The sequence below is a fragment of the Theropithecus gelada genome, chromosome 12 (assembly GCF_003255815.1).
Source record: "Theropithecus gelada isolate Dixy chromosome 12, Tgel_1.0, whole genome shotgun sequence".
NCBI classification, from domain to species: Eukaryota; Metazoa; Chordata; class Mammalia; order Primates; family Cercopithecidae; genus Theropithecus; species Theropithecus gelada.
In genome coordinates, this window is record NC_037680.1 from 56,112,545 (window position 1) to 56,131,769 (window position 19,225).

Here is a 19,225-nt window from a genome sequence, read left to right on the forward strand (position 1 = left end):
GTATATTCCAAAGATATCTTGCCCCTCTTATTCCACAGTCTCTTCTAGAACCTTTAATTCAAAAGGTAGTCTAATTCATCTCCTTTTTATTCTGGGTGAATTGGCAAGTTGCTTTTAACCAACAGAATGTGGTAACAGTGGCAGTGAATGTCTTTCTGAGGGTAGGTCATTAAAGGTGATGAAGCTGACATATAAGCTGAAACACATTGGCTTGGACCCCTGAGCCACCGTATTAACAATCAGATTCTCCTAAGGCCACCATGCAGTAAGGAAGGTCACACCAGCCTGTATGAAGAGACCACATAGCTGACGACCTGAGCAAAGACAGAGAGCTGCCCAGCTTGTTTCCAGCTGTTCTAGCACCAGCTACTGCCTACCTGTAACCATATGTCAGCCTCTGAGTCTGAACTGCCCAGCTGAATTTTTCTTGAATTACTGACCCACAGATATTCTGAGATATGATTAAATGACTGCTGCACATTAAGCTACAAAGTTTTGGGGCACTCTGTTATGCATCAATGGTAATTGGGAAAAAAACTGTTTACATTTTTAGGTCCTCAAAATGAATATTCAAAAAAACTAGACCAAAAGTAGATATGTTCATATAAAATATGAAATAAAAAATTATTTCCAAGTGACTGCTTATTTTCTCATAGCAAGAAAGTTTCCATTTTTGGCTTCCATGAACGTGAACAAAGACAAACAAATATATACATTCTAAAGCTTAAACTTTTGAGGAGGTAAACACCAATTTTCTTGAGATTTTATGTAAATATTTTCCCCTTCCTAACAGCACCACTTCTACCTTGTTCTGCCAAGATAGACTGATAGATGGAGCAAGGGAGGGAGGGAGGGACAGACAGAAGGAGAGAATAAGAAAGTATGGCTGGGCACAGTGGCTCATACCTGTAATCCTAACATTTTGGGATGCCAAGGTGGGAGGATTACTTGAGCCCTGGAGTTTGAGACCAGTCTGGGGAACACAGTGAGACCCTATTTCTACAAATTATTTTTTAGAAGCTAGCCAGGCTTGGTGGTATACTCCTGTAGTCTCAGCTATTGAGAGGTGGAGGATCAACTGAGCCCAGGAGCTTGAGGCTGCAGTGAGCCGTCGTCATACCATGACCCCCCTGCCTGGGTGACAGAGTGAGACCCTGTCTCAAACAAATAAATAAACAAAAACCTTCTCATGATAGTTTTAACTCTTGCTGAGTTGTTTCCTACCTGTCATTATACTTACAAAAACAATTATGAGGATGAGGAAAGGGAAAAGCATAGGACATCATATGCAATTTGTTATTACATTGCATGTAATTATTTATTACATCATATGTTATTTGTTATTAGCTGTTTTTACTTGCATAAATGTATTGGAATCCTTGAAAGTGACTTTTCCTTACAGAAATTAATATTGTCATCTGAAGACATTTTTGCTACTAAATTTCTTGGCAAACAGGTTCCTCATTAGGTAGCTTAATGTTTATGCTATGCTGAGCCAATGACATTCATAATATCTCATTTAGTAAATCCTGAATTAATGAAATGTTATTATTCTACCAACATTTTAAAAAGAATATGATACGAAGCATCAGTATTTCTTAAGAATAATCTTTACTATTATAAAGGATATTGTTCTTTAATGTAGAAAACATTTATCTAAGATTTTATTTATCCACAAGCATGTTGACACATCAATAATGAGAATTTTAGCTTCACTTGTTTTAAATACTGGGTCTTAAACTAGTTCAACCATTGTGTAAGACAGTGTGGCGATTCATCAAGGAACTAGAACTATAAATATCATTTGACCCAGCCATCCCATTACTGGGTATATACTCAAAGGATTATAAATCGTGCTGCTATAAAGACACATGCACACGTATGTTTATTGTAACACTATTCACAATAGCAAAGACTTGGAACCAACCCAAATGTCCATCAATGATGGACTGGATTAAGAAAATGTGGCACATATATGCCATGGAATACTATGCAGCTATAAAAAAGGATGAGTTCGTGTCCTTTGTAGGGACACGGATGCACCTGGAAACCATCATTCTCAGCAAACTATCAAGAACAGAAAACCAAACACTGCATGTTCTCACTCATAGGTGGGAATTGAACAATGAGAACACTTGGACACAGGAAGGGGAACATCACACACCTCGGCCTGTCATGGGGAGGAGGAGTGCATAAGGATAGCATTAGGAGATATATCTAATGTAAATGATGAGTTGATTGGTGCAGCACACCAACATGGCACATGCATACATATGTAACAAACCTGCACGTTGTGCACATGTACCATAGAACTTAAGTATAATAAAGTGTTTTCCTTACTTTATAATCACTGATATATATATTATCATAAAGGTATATATGATCATATATATCTTTATGGCTTATATCTTACATATTATAATCATATATACAAAATCACATATTATCATAAAGATATATATATTTCTTCCAGCATATTCCTTACTTTATGATCAAAGATAAATAATCATATATAACTTTATATATTATATACAACCATTATATATATTATCATATTTTTATATATTATCATAAAGATATATATACATATACATTTCTTCCAGTATAGGATGATTCTAACATCTGTACTTTGAGCTATACTTAAATGTACTACTTTTACAGTTCAGTACACACTAAATCATCAAATTAAACATTGAGAATTATGAATGCCTGGCTTTTAAATGACTCCTTCTATATATATTGTTCCTTTACAAATTTCGACTTTCGGCCAAGTGTGGTGCCTCATGTCTGTAATCACAGCACTTTGGTAGGCCGAGATGAGAGGATTACTTAGGCCAGGACTTCGAGAACAGCCTGATCAACAGAGTGAGATCCTGTATCTATTAACAACAACAACAACAAAAAGCCAAATTTCTATTTTCATTTTAAAGGTAATCACTCATAGAAGCAGACAACAGAAGGGGAAGACAATGAGAAGATTACAAATTTGCTCCCACTTTAAAACTCTGTGTGTGTGTAGGGGTGTGTGTGTGTATGTGTGTGGAGATATATATATATATATATATATATTTTTTTTTTTTTTAATAATTAACCTGATCTTCCTCAGGAATCCTCCTCACAAGCCAGCTTATCATGAACTGCCAGGAACTTCCGCATGTCTTGCCCTCCTAACCATACCATGCCACCATTTTCAGTCTCCTAAGTTTCTATATTTTGCCCATGGACAACCTAGTCTAGTAAGTCTCCCCTTCTTGCCTCCACCCATGAGCCCACCCGAAGTTTCAAAGGACATCCAGGGTAAACATCCATTGTTTTCTGGCCTTCCTATTAACCTATTTAAGATGATCATTCCTATTGCATGAGCCGACCAAGGTGGAGAGGGGGCAATCACAATACCTATGAAGCCTTCGCCACCTTTAACTTAACCTGTTTCTTGCAGTGCTCACTGTACCCAGGTGAAAGGTGTAGTTTCTCCACCTCCTCTTTCATTATATATCCATAACAAATACATCATGTTCCCTCTTTGTAAGGTGACACTTTGCACTGTGTTTTCCCCAGAGGCTATAATGGCAGATGAAGGACAAGGAAATACTAGCTTACTAACATCTGAGCTTCAAGAAGGGATGACCAAAGCTATTGGTAAATATACGGGCTGCATTGCCCACTTGGTATGACCAGCAGTGGCTTGGGTTCAGATTAACTTTCATACAGGAAATGATAGATTTTTTAACTGCCACCAGGTTTGCTGAGAAAGATACAGCAATGGGAACAGCATGTTAACATGATAGCATCAAATACGTCTTCAATAGATGTTCTTGCAGCAGCCTAGCTATTGCTTTCCTGATCCTAAAAAAATATACTCAACTGAATTTTAAGAAATGAGATCTCACAAATGCATGCAGGCTACTCTGACATAAGGAAGCTTCATACATGAAGGGGATCATATCTTCTAATTACCTGTGAATATGTTTTCCAAGTCACTCCAAGGTACACACTCAGTTAAGAGGGAACCATCCAAAGAAGCTAAGGTTATATTTTCTTCAACAGATTTTCACATATTTGTAATCAGATGAGCTCCCAGGTCTGTATATTAATTAACAGTTCTCTTAGTCCTAATCAGGAGTTGTTTTCACAGTAAACAATATTGAACAGAGCTAATGTTCCACATTTATCTCAAATAAGTATGTTCCTAAGGAAACAACATTGGGAGAGGGTAAAGCAAAGGTCATCACATGCAAAACAGATTTAGGCTTGATAATGCCTTCTCTCAAAGGGTAAATCCAAAAACATATCAAAAATTTAAAATAGTGATAATAATGCCTTATTTTGGGGAGAAATAGCCTGAAATTAAAACATCTGGAGTACCTACCAAAAGAATACATTTAGAATAAAAACTTCCAAATATGTAGAAAGCCGAAATGAAATTTTAAGAACAGACAAAGGCATCCAAAAGCATGACAAAGGAGGAGAGGAAAGGAAAGCAGGGGAGAGGGGAGAGAAAGAGGGGAGGGGAAAGGAAAGGAGAGCAGGCGAGAGGGGAGGGGAGAGGAAAGGAGAGCAGGGAAGAGGGGAGAGAAGGAGGGGAGGGGAAGAGAAGGGGAGGGGAAGAGAAGGGGAGGGGAAGAGGAGGGGAGGGGATGGGAGGGGAGGAAAGGGGAGGAGAGGGACGGAGGAAAGAAGGGAAAGAGAAAACACATAAGATTGTAGAAGAGAAATCCAAGTGTATCAATTATCTCTATAAGCATAAATGGACTCAACTGTTTGGATTCAATTCAAAATAAATATTAGGTTAAATATAAAAAATAAAAACATAACAAAATTATATGCTCTTTATAAGAAATATAAAAGAAAATACTAAAGAACCTTTAAGTAGTTTCATTATTATTATTACAGAGAGAGTCTTGCTCTGACATGCAGGCTGGAATGCGGTGGTGTAATCATACTTACTATAACCTTGAATTCCTGGGCTCAAGTGATCCTCCTGCCTCAGCCTCCCACGTAGCTGTTACTACAGTTGTGTGCCACCATGCCCGGCTATTTTTTTTTTTTTTTTTTTTTTTGTAGAGACAGGATCCTGCTATGTTGCCCAAGCTTATCTCAAACACCTAGCCTTAAGTGATGCCCCCACTTCAGCCTCCCAAAGCACTGTGACTACAGAAATGAGCCACTATGCCCAGCCCCTTGAAGCAAATATGTTAATGTCAGACAAAATAGACTTTAAGGCCAAAGAATAGCTACAGATGAAAAGGTAAGTAATGACAAAGTTTCAATACATTACAAAGGAATACACAAATGAACAATGTTAGCAATACAAAGAAAAACACAGAGATGTTTCAAAATTTTAAACTGGTTTTTAAGTGCTATAATTAATAAACTTATAACACAATGTGGAAAGCACAAATGCAATGAAAACATTCTTAGAAAAATAAAACTTAACCAAAATTGACTCAAGTCATTTATGTAAGATTGGTTATAAAGGTGAGTTTTTCTAATCTTTTAAGGAATAAATTCAATCTCACAAATTTTCATCCAAAGAATGAAAATAGAAGACATATTTCTTAACTTATTTATCAGGCTATTATATACTATAACAAAACCATATTAGCAAAATACAAGAAATTATTTCATTCTTCCTCATGATAACAGATTGAACAAAATCATCAGCACACTGAATTCAGTAATGGATTAAAAATTAAATATTGTAAACTAGGTGAATTTACCTGGAAATCACAACTGTTTTAATTAGAAAAGCAATAACTGTAATTCACTACATACACATATATAAATGTAAAACCATACAATTATTTCAATAGAGAAAAAGTAATAAAATGCAGTATTATTTATAACAAAAATTGTTAGCATACTAGTAATATAAGAAAACTTCATAAAATTTATAGGACAGCTATTAAAAAATTCTCATACCTATTGAAACTTGAAAGTATTCCCTATAAAATAAGGAATAAAGGCAATAATGCATACTTTGACCATTTCCATTTAAGTTGCTGAAGGTTGTGGCCAGTGGAATAAGACAAAAACAAACAAACAGAAAACAATACAAGGTCTAAGAAATAGAGAAGATGAAACAAAGACACTTAATATTTGTAGATTATGTGATTTATATTTATATACAATATAAAATAATATAAAGATAAATATTAGTATTGGACAATTTAACAAGATGAATATAAATAAACATACAAAGTCAATTGCCTTTATATGTATTAACAATGATCAATTAGCAAACATATGTTATAAAAAGATATCACTTAAAATAGCAGCAGAGAAAGTAAAATACCTAGAAGTATATATAACAAGATGTGTGAGCCATTTTTGAAGAAAGTTATAAAACATATATGAAGATTTTAAAGAAGACATAAATTTATGGAGAGGTAAACCATGCACTTAGATAAAAAGACTCAACATTTGCATGGAAAAGCAAATGGCCAAGATAGATATCATTCCTAAAGAAGAAAAACAATGTGTAGTGCTTTGCTCAGTCAGCTGCGAAGAATTTTTACACATTCACAGTTATTAACATATTATGACATTGGTGTAGAGACAATTCAATGGAATGGAATAGAGTATAAAAAGAAACTTGCACATACACAGAAACTTGGTTTTTGGCACAGTGAATACTGAAAGCCAGAGGGGAAGAAGAAACTGTTCACTAAATGACTCTGGAACAACTGGTTATCTATATAGAAGAAAGAAAAATGCATACAGTTGACTGCATAAAAACAGTTGCTGGTAAATTCAAGATTTAAAGCTAAATTAGAGCAATTATAGATTAATATATTTGGGATCTGTATAATCTCGAGGTAGAGAAACACTTCTTAAATGGAATATTAAAAAGCACAATTCATAAAAGCAATAAAAATACTTGATTATATTAAAATTAAAGATTAATTTTACCAAGATTCACCAAAAAGAATAAAAACTTGAGCCATTCCATGTGAGAATTTATCTGCAATATAGAAAACTGAAAAAGAATTAGCTAGCTCTACTATATAACTACAACAAATAAATTTTTTTAATTAGTGATTTATTTAAAATGGTCACATGATATGAATAGGAATTTAACCAAAGAGGAAACACAAATGGCCAATAAACATGAAAAGATGCTCAGCCTCATTAGTTACCAGGGATACGCAAATTAAATCCCCAATGAGATAGCATTTCACAACCACCAGATTGTCAACGATTTAAAAAAGTCAGACAGTCTGAAGTGTTGCAGAGGATGTGACACAAAAGAATGATCATCTGCTGCTGGTCAGAGTGTAAACTGATACTACAACTTAGGGAAATACTTCGGCATTCATTCATTCACTTGATATATAATAATTGACTATTTACAATGCATCTGGCAGTACTCTGGGGCTACAGCATGAACAAAACAGAAAAAAAAAATACCATTTCAAGTTGAACATGCACATCTCTTAAACTGTAAATTCACTTCCCGGAGATTATATGCTCTAAGAGTATAATTATATAACCCAGAGAAAGCTGTACATATGTATATATGTGAATGTTCAAACCAGTACTGTTTCTAATTAAATTAAGAAAGGTAATAACCAAAATGTGGATTATCAGAACATATAAATAAATTGAAATGTAGGATATAAAAAAATTTATTAGTTTGATGCAAAAGTAATTGCGATTTTTGCCATACTAAAGAAGCATTCAAAATGAATGAAATACAGCTACACATCAAAAAGCATAAATCTTAAAAATTATATTATGGATGAGTATGTGAGAGTAGGCAAAAACTAAATATATTTTAAAACACGCATATTTAGTGGTAAACTAAAGAAAAGCAAGGGAATAATTAACACACAATTCCAGACAGGAATTACTTCTGGGAACTAAGGAAGAAGCAAGGGTTATCTGAGGTAAGGTTTTATTTTTGAATAAGGGGGTAGATACATCAGTGCCTGACTAATTTTTCAAAGCTACATGAGTTTTTATATACTTTCTGAAAATATTATATATTTTTCATTTAAAAATACTCTACATTCTTAACATACTAATTAGGCTAAGTTTCTTTGCTTGGTTATCAACTGGGACCAAAACAATAAAGTAGTAAAATCAAGGACTCACGAATGTCACTGCTCATACATCATATAAAAACTAGTATATTCTAGTATTACCAATTAGTATAATCTTACCTTAGTGAAAATTAAAAGAAGCAATTTAAAGGCATCAGGTGGGGCACAGTGGCTTACGCCTGTAATCACAGCACTTTGGGAGGCCGAGGCCGGTGGATCACTTGAAGTCAGGAGTTCGAGACCAGCCTGACCAAGATGGTGAAACCCTATCTCTACTAAAAATACAAAAATTCACCGGGCGTGGTGGCGGGCATCTGTAATCCCAGCTACTTAGCAGGCCAAGGCAGGAGAATCTCTTGAACCTGGGAGGTGAAGTTTGCAGCAAGCCAAGGTTGTGCCACTGCACACCAGCCTGGGTGACAGAGCAAGACTCCGTCTCAGTAAAATAATAATAATTAGTTAATTAACAAAGGCATCAGAAAACTAAATGAAGGCTTTGTGATAATATGTGGTTATCAAGAACAAAATCTACAGCATTGAAAGAAACTGTCTAAATCTTCAACTAAATTAGTTCTCAAAAATATTTCAGTTATGTAAATTCATCCAAAGACATGCCGATCAAGGTAGAATCACTCTATAATTTATCCTACTAAGACCTCAAAATTCACTAACATGTTAGAAAATAATTTGTAAGAGTTTATATAATGGAAAGCCATTCATATAGGCTGACTCAGCACGCAGTTACAATGTTACAAATCATATTTAGTGAACATTATTCAAACATAATTTCAGTTTAAGACTAGCCCATGAAGTTAAGGTGATACTTTGCAGGATAGAAATATTGAAATGCAAGCTCCTTTTTAGAGATTGATAATTATTTTGACCCCTTAAGCCAAATTCTAATAAATAACTGTTCCCTAGACAGTAAGCTGGGAAGCTCGGGAGGATGGGAATGTATCTATCATCCTTGATGCATAGAATAGTGTCTGTACACGTAAATGAATTATTTTTACAGAAATTAATGTCAGATTTTTATAATTTAAACCATTTTGCTATGAATTTACCCTGTTTTGAAGGTGAATTTTAAATCTATGTCGCTGTTGGTAGGCATCTATAAATATTAGTATTTAACTTGAGAAAAATTGTATAATTTATATAAAAATAAGCATTGTAATAAATTAATATCACTACTCTACATCTATGGGAAACTATGCAACAGTACTTAAATTTATATAATGTATATTTAATTTCACCTATCAGATCAGGAACCACGTAGCCATTTTTTAAAACATAGTAAGAAAAGAGGCTTGCGTGATTAAAGGTTCAGTGTGTACTCTTCAATCAAATAATCTAATTTCTAAACACCTAAGTATTCAGAAATGTCAAGTGAAATTACTCCAGCCTAGGAGAGTTGTAGATTTTCAATTAAAAGGTTAGTTATAAATGAAATACTGCTTAAACTACACTTCCCTATGACATACTTTGTATAGTCAATAACAAAAACAAGGTTCAGTTACCTTAAAATTTCTCATCACATATGTAAAAACACATACATGCTTGTATATATATTTATGTATATATAAATATACAGTTTCCCCTTTCTAAGATATATATACACACACACACACACGTCATATATATTATATATACATGAAGGTAATTTTTAGACATTTTCTTTGGATTCTATAAATTAAGTGTTGTCTTTTTCACAGTATACTTTTGATATGTATTCACAATGTTCTGTATTTCTCTAGCTCTGTCAGTTTCACACTGCTTTACAGTGTGAAATTGACAAGAAATGGTGCAAAACCGACAACTGAAGGCACAGAAATTTAACAAAAAATTACTATGCAAATTGTTTGAGAAAGGCTAAAAAATAGATATTTGATAGCAATGACTATGTTCCAATCGATAAGATGTTTCAAAGAAACCCCGATTCTTTTAAATATATGAACCTATATACATCATATATATCATATATAAAAATATATATATATATAGAGAGAGAGAGAGTGAGAGAGAAGAGAGTAATCTAGACAATAGCACACTACCTTCCTACCTTACAGGAAAAGATCTACAGTGTTCTTAGAATGAAATCTTAGAGTCATAACTTCTGTATATCTCCCTAAAATAAAGTGGTAGCTCCTACTTTTGCATTCTTGTTGACAACTGTCATTTCAAACTTTCTCTCCACAACAACCTTCTCAACTTCCTTTACAACAAGTATGAAATACCAGTTAAAAAAAGGAGTAGTGTGGTAGGTTCACCTTTGGTATTCTGTATCTTCATTAAAATCTCATCCATTTATTGCCCTAACAAACCAGTTACCATTATTTGGGGGCTTCATGCCTCTTTTTAACTTCTTAATGCATGTCTTGCACCTCTCCATATCCTTTATGTGTTTCCTTCTATTATCAGCCCATTCCAATTCCAGACATTGTTTTAAAAATATAATTATATAAGTTTGGAATCACATTCCTCACTCTTTCACTTACTAGCTGTAAGATCTAGGGGCAGTTATTTTCTGAGCCTCTGTTGCTCATTAGGATATGGGAGTATTAGTACTATACTGAAGCAATTTTTTAATACAGTAAATGTGATTATACATAAAGCACTTAACATAGTGGTTGGCACAGGGTAAGACTTCAATACACTGTGGTAGTGGCCTAGTGTTTTTATTACAAGTCACCCTTGGGTGCTCCTGTTCTAGGCTTTCTACATCATTTCATGTCGACAAAGCCCAATATCAACACACAAATAGCCAAAAAATTATGGGCTACTTCTGTTTGTTTAATAAATAACTTGTGATAATGATGAGGAGGAGATAATATAGTACCGTTACTACATTTGTGCTTTACACATATCTACAGACATCATCTTATGTAAGACACATAGCATATCGGTCAGTTTTGTAGATGTGTAGCATTTTTCTTATTTAAAGCATGGGAAAAATCACAGAGATGTTAAGTAGTGCAACTGAACATTGACTGGACATTGAGCTAGTTAATGAAGAATGGAGATTAGAATCCACATTACTTTAACCCAAGTACTTTAACCACAATGTGTGACTTAAATGAGTATATCACATTGTCCTTGAAATAGTCATCTTGTGGTACAAGTAGAGTTCCATGTGTGTGTTTCATGGAGCACCCAGACTATAGTGTGAGTTCGGATGAGATGAACAGATACCCAACATTAAAAAGAGATCTCAGCTGCCTTTAAAGGTGGGTTGAGTGAATCAGAAGCAAGGTATTTTATCTGAAAACTACTCAGTTTAATGATTCTATTATTTTTATAAACTTAAAATATATTAAAATAAATTCTCACTTCAATTATCCCACTTTTGAAAATCCATCAGTTTTAGCTTTCCAAAAATTAATCTCCAAACAATAGAAATACCACTGATTTAATTTCTTACCACAGAATTGTCAAAGGGAGTTGTGTTATCTAAGCAATCTTAGGCTCTTGCAGCATGAGCTATCTTATCATGACACACTTCGGAAGTCCTACATAATAAGGAAAATAATATCTGAAAAATATATGATTGCTACAGGTATAAATGGCTACATCTGCCTTTTTAAGGAGTAATCATGGGAAACAGCAACGTTTGCCACCTCAAAACATTTATAATCTACTTAAGTAGACCACAGCAGTGTAGCCATTCTGCTTAGATATATTTTTATTGTTACAAACTTAGAATTATATACAGCATAAGAATAAATTTGGAATTATATGATTAAAAATGTAACCAATGAACATGACCAAATAAAAACTGATTTGAATAACCACCATGGAAAAACATCATGTCACACCTAAATTCTATGTATTTAAGCCATATGGAGTGCATCAAAAGCTACCATAAAGTGACTAAAAAGATTTATTTTGAACATTGAGGAAATCTTATTTGTGAGCAGATGCCCACACTAGCTTGGAGGCAGCAGGTTTTCACTGGGTGACAAATCATATCACTGGGGCATTTTTGTGAAGTCTATAAAAAGAATGTTTAATAGTAAAATGCATGAATATTGATAATAACAAACAATATGGGCACTTCAAGATGTTTCTGTAGAGCATCATAATCACAAAAATGCCCCGAATCTTGAAACAAATGCAGCTCATTCCCATTCCCAGAGAGCAACTGCCCTTTTGTCAGATTTGACTCTTTTAGACAAAAATCAATGAGAAAGTTGTCTGAATAAAATGCATATGATTAAACCCTCCGAACGTAGTTATCTCAATAATAATCTCAATTTAATCCTTTGTGTTCTTAGAACAGCTAATTCTGGGGAAAATAAAAAACATTACCCATTTTCTTTCTCTTTTTTAAAATTGTGAGTGCAGTCGAACTTCAAGCACCTATGAAATCACATAAAAATTTCCTTAGAATTTTCCAGCATAAGTAGTTCTTAAAGGATACTAAAAAAAATTACTCTGAATTCCTTGTTTTGGAGATGAGGACTTTAAAACCCACATAACTACGTGACTTACTTAAGGTATCAAAATCCATTGGTAGCAGCCTCAAGATGAAAATCCAGAAAACCCAACTCTGATCTGGTGTTCTTTCCACCACGCCATGACCCCTTTTATATGGAAGAGAGCAGTGAGTGTGAAAAATACACATTTGTGGATTTGGGGTCTTGAAAATTTTGTTTCCCATAGTTAATTTTTTTAGCCCAAAATATAACAGCATTGTTATATATGAAATATATTTTTAAAACTTTGATTTTAAATTTACTATTAGCTGGTCCCAATATATAGCACTCTCTTCCCAAAGGACTGATGTCATAAAAAAATCTTTAATACTCATTTGCAAACTCTAATCTTTAGGGAAGACTTTGGGACAGGAAGAAAACAACACTAAAGAATGGGTATTTTTCTGATGGCCAGTGATGATGAACATTTTTTCATGTGTCTGTTGGCTGCATAAATGTCTTATTTTGAGAACTGTCTGTTCATATCCTTCGCCCACTTTTTGATGGGGTTGTTTGTTTTTTTCTTGTAAGTTTGTTTGAGTTCTTTGTAGATTCTAGATATTAGCTCTTTGTCAGACGAGTAGATTGCAAAAATTTTCTCCCATTCTATAGGTTGCCTGTTCACTCTGATGGTAGTTTCTTTTGCTGTGCAGAAGCTCTTTAGTTTAATTAGATCCCATTTGTCAATTTTGGCTTTTGCTGCCATTGCTTTTGGTGTTTTAGACAGAGAAATGCAAATCAAAACCACAATGAGATACCATCTCACACCAGTTAGAAAAGTGATCATTAAAAATTCAGGAAACAACAGGTGCTGGAGAGGATGTGGAGAAATAGGAACACTTTTACACTATTGGTGACACTGTAAACTAGTTCAACCACTGTGGAAGACAGTGTGGTGATTCCTCAAGGATCTAGAACTAGAAATGCCATTTGACCCAGCCATCCCATTACTGGGTATATCCCCAAAGGATTATAAATCATGCTGCTATAAAGACACATGCACACATATGTTTATTGCGGCACTATTCACAATAGCAAAGACTTGGAACCAACCCAAATGTCCATCAATGACAGACTGGATTAAGAAAATGTGGCACATATACACCATGGAACACTATGCAGCTATAAAAAAGGATGAGTTCATGTCCTTTGTAGGGACATGGATAAAGCTGGAAACCATCATTCTCAGCAAACCATCGCAAGGACAAAAAAACAAACACCGCATGTTCTCACTCATAGGTGGGAATTGAACAATGAGAATGCTTGGACACAAGAAGGGGAACATCACACACCAGGGCCTGTCATGGGGTGGAGGGCAGGGGGAGGGATAGCATTAGGAGATATACCTAATGTAAATGACGAGTTAATGGGTGCAGCACACCAACATGGCACATGTATACATATATAACAAACCTGCAGGTTGTGCACATGTATGCTAGAACTTAAAGTATAATAATAATAAAAAAGAATGAGTAATAGAAATCAATAGGAAAATATTAGTCAGAAAACGCCATTCCATTTTATATATTTATAACTTTAAAGCCCATTATGAATTCTTGATAAAAGATTAAGTCAGGGAACTACTGAAAATTATTAAAAACTCAGGTAGCACAAGTACTTTTTAAATTTTTCTTAAATCCAACTCCCAAAGTAATGTCTTTTAAAAAGATTCAAGTATATTATGCTTTAGAGTATTAGCCAAAGAATAGACCAAATTCTAACGACATAGTGAAGTAAAATCATGACTTCAAAGAAAATTTAGTTCACATAAAATATTTACTCTGAAGTCAAAACTAGATTAGAGAAAACTAATGAAAATATTCTTCTACTTTCAAAAAAAAAAAAAAAAAAAAAGGAAATTAACTTTCTTTTTGGTTCAAGTTCCCTGAAAATCCCAAAAGGAAACATTTAATTTTCTAGGACATGCTGAAAGACACAGGTAAAAAGGAAACACAGTCAGAGCTGAATTAATCAAGCAAACATCATTGACAATCAACAGAACTTTCCTGGTGATTAAACACAATTTGAGACAGCTGGAGGTGGACCCAATCTAGTAGTAAATTCCAAGGAAACAGAATCTTATGAGTGAAAAATGGTGTTAGAAAAACAGAATTTGTAAACAGACATAAACCTCTCAGAAGTTTCAAGACCACAGGGACAAAATCAGAGTGAAAATCAAAAGGATAAACCTTGCATTTTCAAGTTTAGAGATATATTATTAACTTGCAGTTTCTTGCCTGGTCTTGTTCTTACATTTCAAGTTACATAATGCTTATATGAAGTACTCATCTTCTCCAATTTTGTAAATATTCCAAGGGTCACATTACTATTAGTTTTCAGGAAGGCAGAAGATTAAATACCATATGATATGGTTGGGCTCTGTGTCCCCACACAAATCTCATCTCAAACTGAAATCCCCATAACCCCGATGTGTCAAGGGAGAAATCTAGTGGGAAGTGATTGGATCATGGGGGCGGTTTCGCCCATGCTGTTCTCATGATAGTGAGTGCATTCTCATGAGATCTGATGGTTTATAAGTGTTTGACAGTTCCTTCTTCACACACTCTCTCTCGCCTGCCACCATGTAAGATGTAACTGCTTCCCCTTCTGCCATAATTGCAAGTTTCCTGAGGCCTTCCCAGCCATGTGGAACTGTGAGTCAATTAAACCTCTTTTCTTTATAAATTACCCAGTCTCAAGTATGTCTTTATAGCAGTGCAAAAACAGACTAATACACCATAGTATCCCCAGGGTAGGATTGCTTTAGTTGTTAATTCTAAATTGTTAAATCTAAATATATCTGGACTCTCACTCTATCTATTTAACACTGCATTGGGACAATTTTAAGATTGATTACACCCCTGCTTAGAGTGACCGCACATTACAGCATGAGGTAACACTAAGTTTATGCCTGGGTCTTGGCTAAATCATTAATAACTCTTAAAAGTGTCTCATTTCAATGACAAATCATATTACCACCACCTGTAAAGAACTTTAAGTTGACTCTTCTCTCATTCTTCTTGTCTTCGAGAAGACATTCTTCCATGTAATATAATTCTAGAAAAGGAGTTAAATGTTGACCTCACCATAATAGGAACATTTCAATATATACCTTGACTTCTTAGGTTCTATCTCCTGTTCCCATTTCTTCATTACTTTCTATCAGTAGTATAAACTTTAGTTCTTCCTATGGAAATTGTGCACTACTCTTTTCTGCAAGATTCTTCCTCTATCCTTAGCTGGCTTGGAAGTCTATACCTAATTTAAAATAGTAAATGTACGAGAAAATGCTTCAAAGCCACTAATTAACTTCCAAATCAATTATTGCAATAAAGTCAATTTGTAAATTACGTACTACTTCTATACTGATAATTTAGTTCAAAATTTAAGCTCAATAAATGATATTGAATGATCATGTGAATGAATGAATGAACAATTCAGAAAGAAATATATATACAGGCCACTTAGTGTGAAGTAATAGAAAAATTATGATACAAAGAGAAATAGAATGGTAACAGGATAGAGGAGAAGCAGCCTAAAATCAAAAGTATAATTAAATTTGAAAGAGTCTTTGCCACACATTGATTGTCCACAATGACCAGCATAATATAAGGCAACAAAAGTTATAAACTGAGTTTATTGGGACCTTTTTTCCCCTTTTTACTAAACACCATCAAAATATAACTCAGACTTTATCATAAAAGTAACTTGTTAACATAGATTAAGGCTTTGAAAATATGCATTTACCTGACCAAAATGCAACTATTTCTTCAAGCAAAATATGTATACACTTGGTTTCAACCTGTATGTTCAGATTTGGCTAGTACTGTTCCTATTTTGTAAAAAGAGGTAGCCAAGATTTCAAACTTAGAAAGGTGTACCTCTGCTTTTACTTTTTCCCACAATTACCATGTTTCTAAGCATTGTGCTATATTCTGTGGCATATGTAACTTCATTTGATTATCATACCTACTGGATGGGGTACATTTCACAAATGAGAAAACTGAGTTTAGAGAGGTAAGAGAACTTTCCCACACAGATAGTAAGAGTCACGGTCAGTGTTGGAACCTGTGGCTGCCTGACACCAAGTCACAAAATCTTTGCCATTTGTACTTTCTTAATTTACTTGTAACCGTTTCTTCACAATCGATTCATTTGTGGTGCTGCTTTTAAAAACTCTTCAGCACCTGCACTGCAGAGCACAAACCAACCCCTTTAACCAGTGATTCTCAAAGGTAACTTTAGAACAAACTGAGGCGCTCTTAATAACACCCATGCCAGCAATTCTGATTTAATTGATCAGGGTGGTGCGTGGGCATGGTATCGTTTAAAAATCTCCTGCCAGAAGTGGTGCCTCATGCCTGTATTCCCAGCTACTCAGGAGACTGGGGTGAGAGGATCATTTGAGCCCGGGAGTTCAAGGAAGCAGTGAGCTGTGATTGTGCCACGGCACTCCCACCTGGGCACTATAGCAAGACCCTGTTTCTAAAATAAACAAACAAATAAAAGTTTCCCAACTGATTCGAACATGTGGCCAGAGCTGGGAAGACTACCGGAATTGTGCGCACCAGGCCCTCTGCAACCAACTTGCCTGCTTTGCCAACTCTTGTTTCTTGACAGTCCCTCACAGCCACCACACCCTCTAGGCATGACACAAACAGACTACCATTTGGCACTAATCTGTACATAAAGAAAGAATGCCTAGCAAAGGAAAGAAACTTTTTTGGATTAAGATCTCTCTTTTTTGCACAAATGTTCAGCCTTTATAGTTTGAGGTTATAGTCTCTGAACCTATTAAAACTGTCTCACAGCAGGGGTTTAATGAAGCATCTTTCCCTGCTCTGTTTCTGCTGTCATTTTTCATGAGGCAAAGAAGGACGGAAATTCAAAGAATTTTAGCATTAGGTCAACTGATTGTGTTCCGTTAGCTCAGCCAATTTAGAGGATGGTGCTGAGACTAATATCACGGCTTTTCTGTTGTCCAGTTGGCTCTTTATGGATTCACAAACACTAACTATACCCTTAGTCCTCTGTAGGAAATACATAAATGCCAGCAATTATGCAGCTGATCATAACAGGAAAAGGGTATGTATGACTTGGTGAAAATCCAATAACATCATCTTGAAATGCAAAGAAGAACATATTTCAAAGAGCAGCAGTCCAGCCAATTTAGACCGATTAGAAGACAGAAGGAAAATATCTAGTTAATCAATAGTCAGCTGATCATAATATTAATCAAACCTTTCATGCTTCAGTTCTGCAAGTTGATGTTGAATATAAGATAAAATCACTCCCATTTGGGCTCAGCTGGGATTTTGAGCTTATTAAACAAAAGGAATAAGTTAAATTAACATTCTAACTCAGCATAAACCCCTAGAAGCAAGAGAATTCATCATAAAATGTCCATCATCTCATCATGACTCTGTATTACAACCCCAAAGGTAAGATCACCCCGTGTTATGAGTTTCTCAAACAGAGAACTAAATGTATGAGATTAAAAAACAGGGTGAGTTCAGTGCAGCATTGAATCCCATCACATTTGCAGATTTAAGGTATGCTTTATTATTATTTTAATGTGGTTTTGGCCATTCTTCCTTTATTTTTTAATATGGTGGTGTGACTTGCATTGAGCTACCTTGAAAAGTTTTATTTCCAACACAAAGCTGAAATTCCCCAAGACCCTTAATGTTTTACACAGACACTTAAAAGTAAGAAAAGTAGAAGTTTTGAGGGAAGGACACTCAGATGACTATGTACAATCATGAATTCTTGCAGAGTTGTTTCCAGTAAGCATGGAAGGTAAACATGCATTATCAATTAGGCTAAGCCTGGATACCAGAAATAATCATAGAGGATCAATGCAACTCCTGCTCAGGACTTGACCGAACACCAGCTTTTTGTCTTGACCTTCTAGGCAACATACACTTAGGAGGAGAAGGGCAACAGGCTGGATCATCATCCAGTTACCCAGCGGGATGAATTCTCCTCTATAGCTTTTCCCATCCATTAACTGTAACTAGAAACCATAAAGACATCATCTAGCAATTTTTACAAGCTTTTTCCGTGATAACTTTTGATCACATCATATTCCTTTCATTTCCCCTCCACTTCTTTCGTCTGTTACCTTCTTTTAAATATGAATATATTTGTTATTCTTAAAGTAAGCCATGTGTATGTTAAAAAATTTAAAAGTACAAGAGTATAATAGTTAAATATAAGTCTACTTCAAACAGCACAGAGTATACAGTTTAAAGTAATTCTACCTTTAACCCAGTCCCCAGTCTCCCATGAAATAAATTCATTCTTTTCTTCTTTTTCCTGATCCCCTCCTCCTTCCCCCATACATATGTATATACATACATACACACATGTAAATATACACACCTATCTTTTACACAAACAATATGTACTTTGTTCTGCATATTGCTAATTTTTCTTATATTTTGCACATTATTCCATACCAGTTCTTACAGACATACCTTATTATTTTAAATTACTGCATAATATCACATGGCATGGATGAACCATAATTATCATCTATTGCTGAGTATTTTTCCTATATTTTTCTACTACAAATAACATTGCAATAAAATCTTTATGTATATGTATATACAGACATGCAAGGAAATGTAATATTTTATGTGTCTTTGTATACATATGCAAGTACCTCTGTTAACTAAATCTGGTAGTGAAATTGCTGGGTCAAAA

The 19,225-nt window shown here is 34.7% G+C and overlaps 1 protein-coding gene across 9 annotated transcripts in view; it reads right to left on the reverse strand.

Annotated features, from left to right (window-relative positions):
* Positions 1 to 19,225, reverse strand: part of ZNF385B (zinc finger protein 385B) — a 422,701-nt gene that overhangs the window by 276,528 nt on the left and 126,948 nt on the right. The window contains exon 2 of one of the 9 annotated variants that reach the window (XM_025404506.1): positions 3,958 to 4,189. The exons of the other annotated variants lie outside the window; for them this stretch is intronic. The gene's annotated coding sequence lies outside the window, so the exon portion shown is untranslated. The remainder of the gene's footprint in view (positions 1 to 3,957; positions 4,190 to 19,225) is intronic. 9 annotated transcript variants of the gene reach the window in all.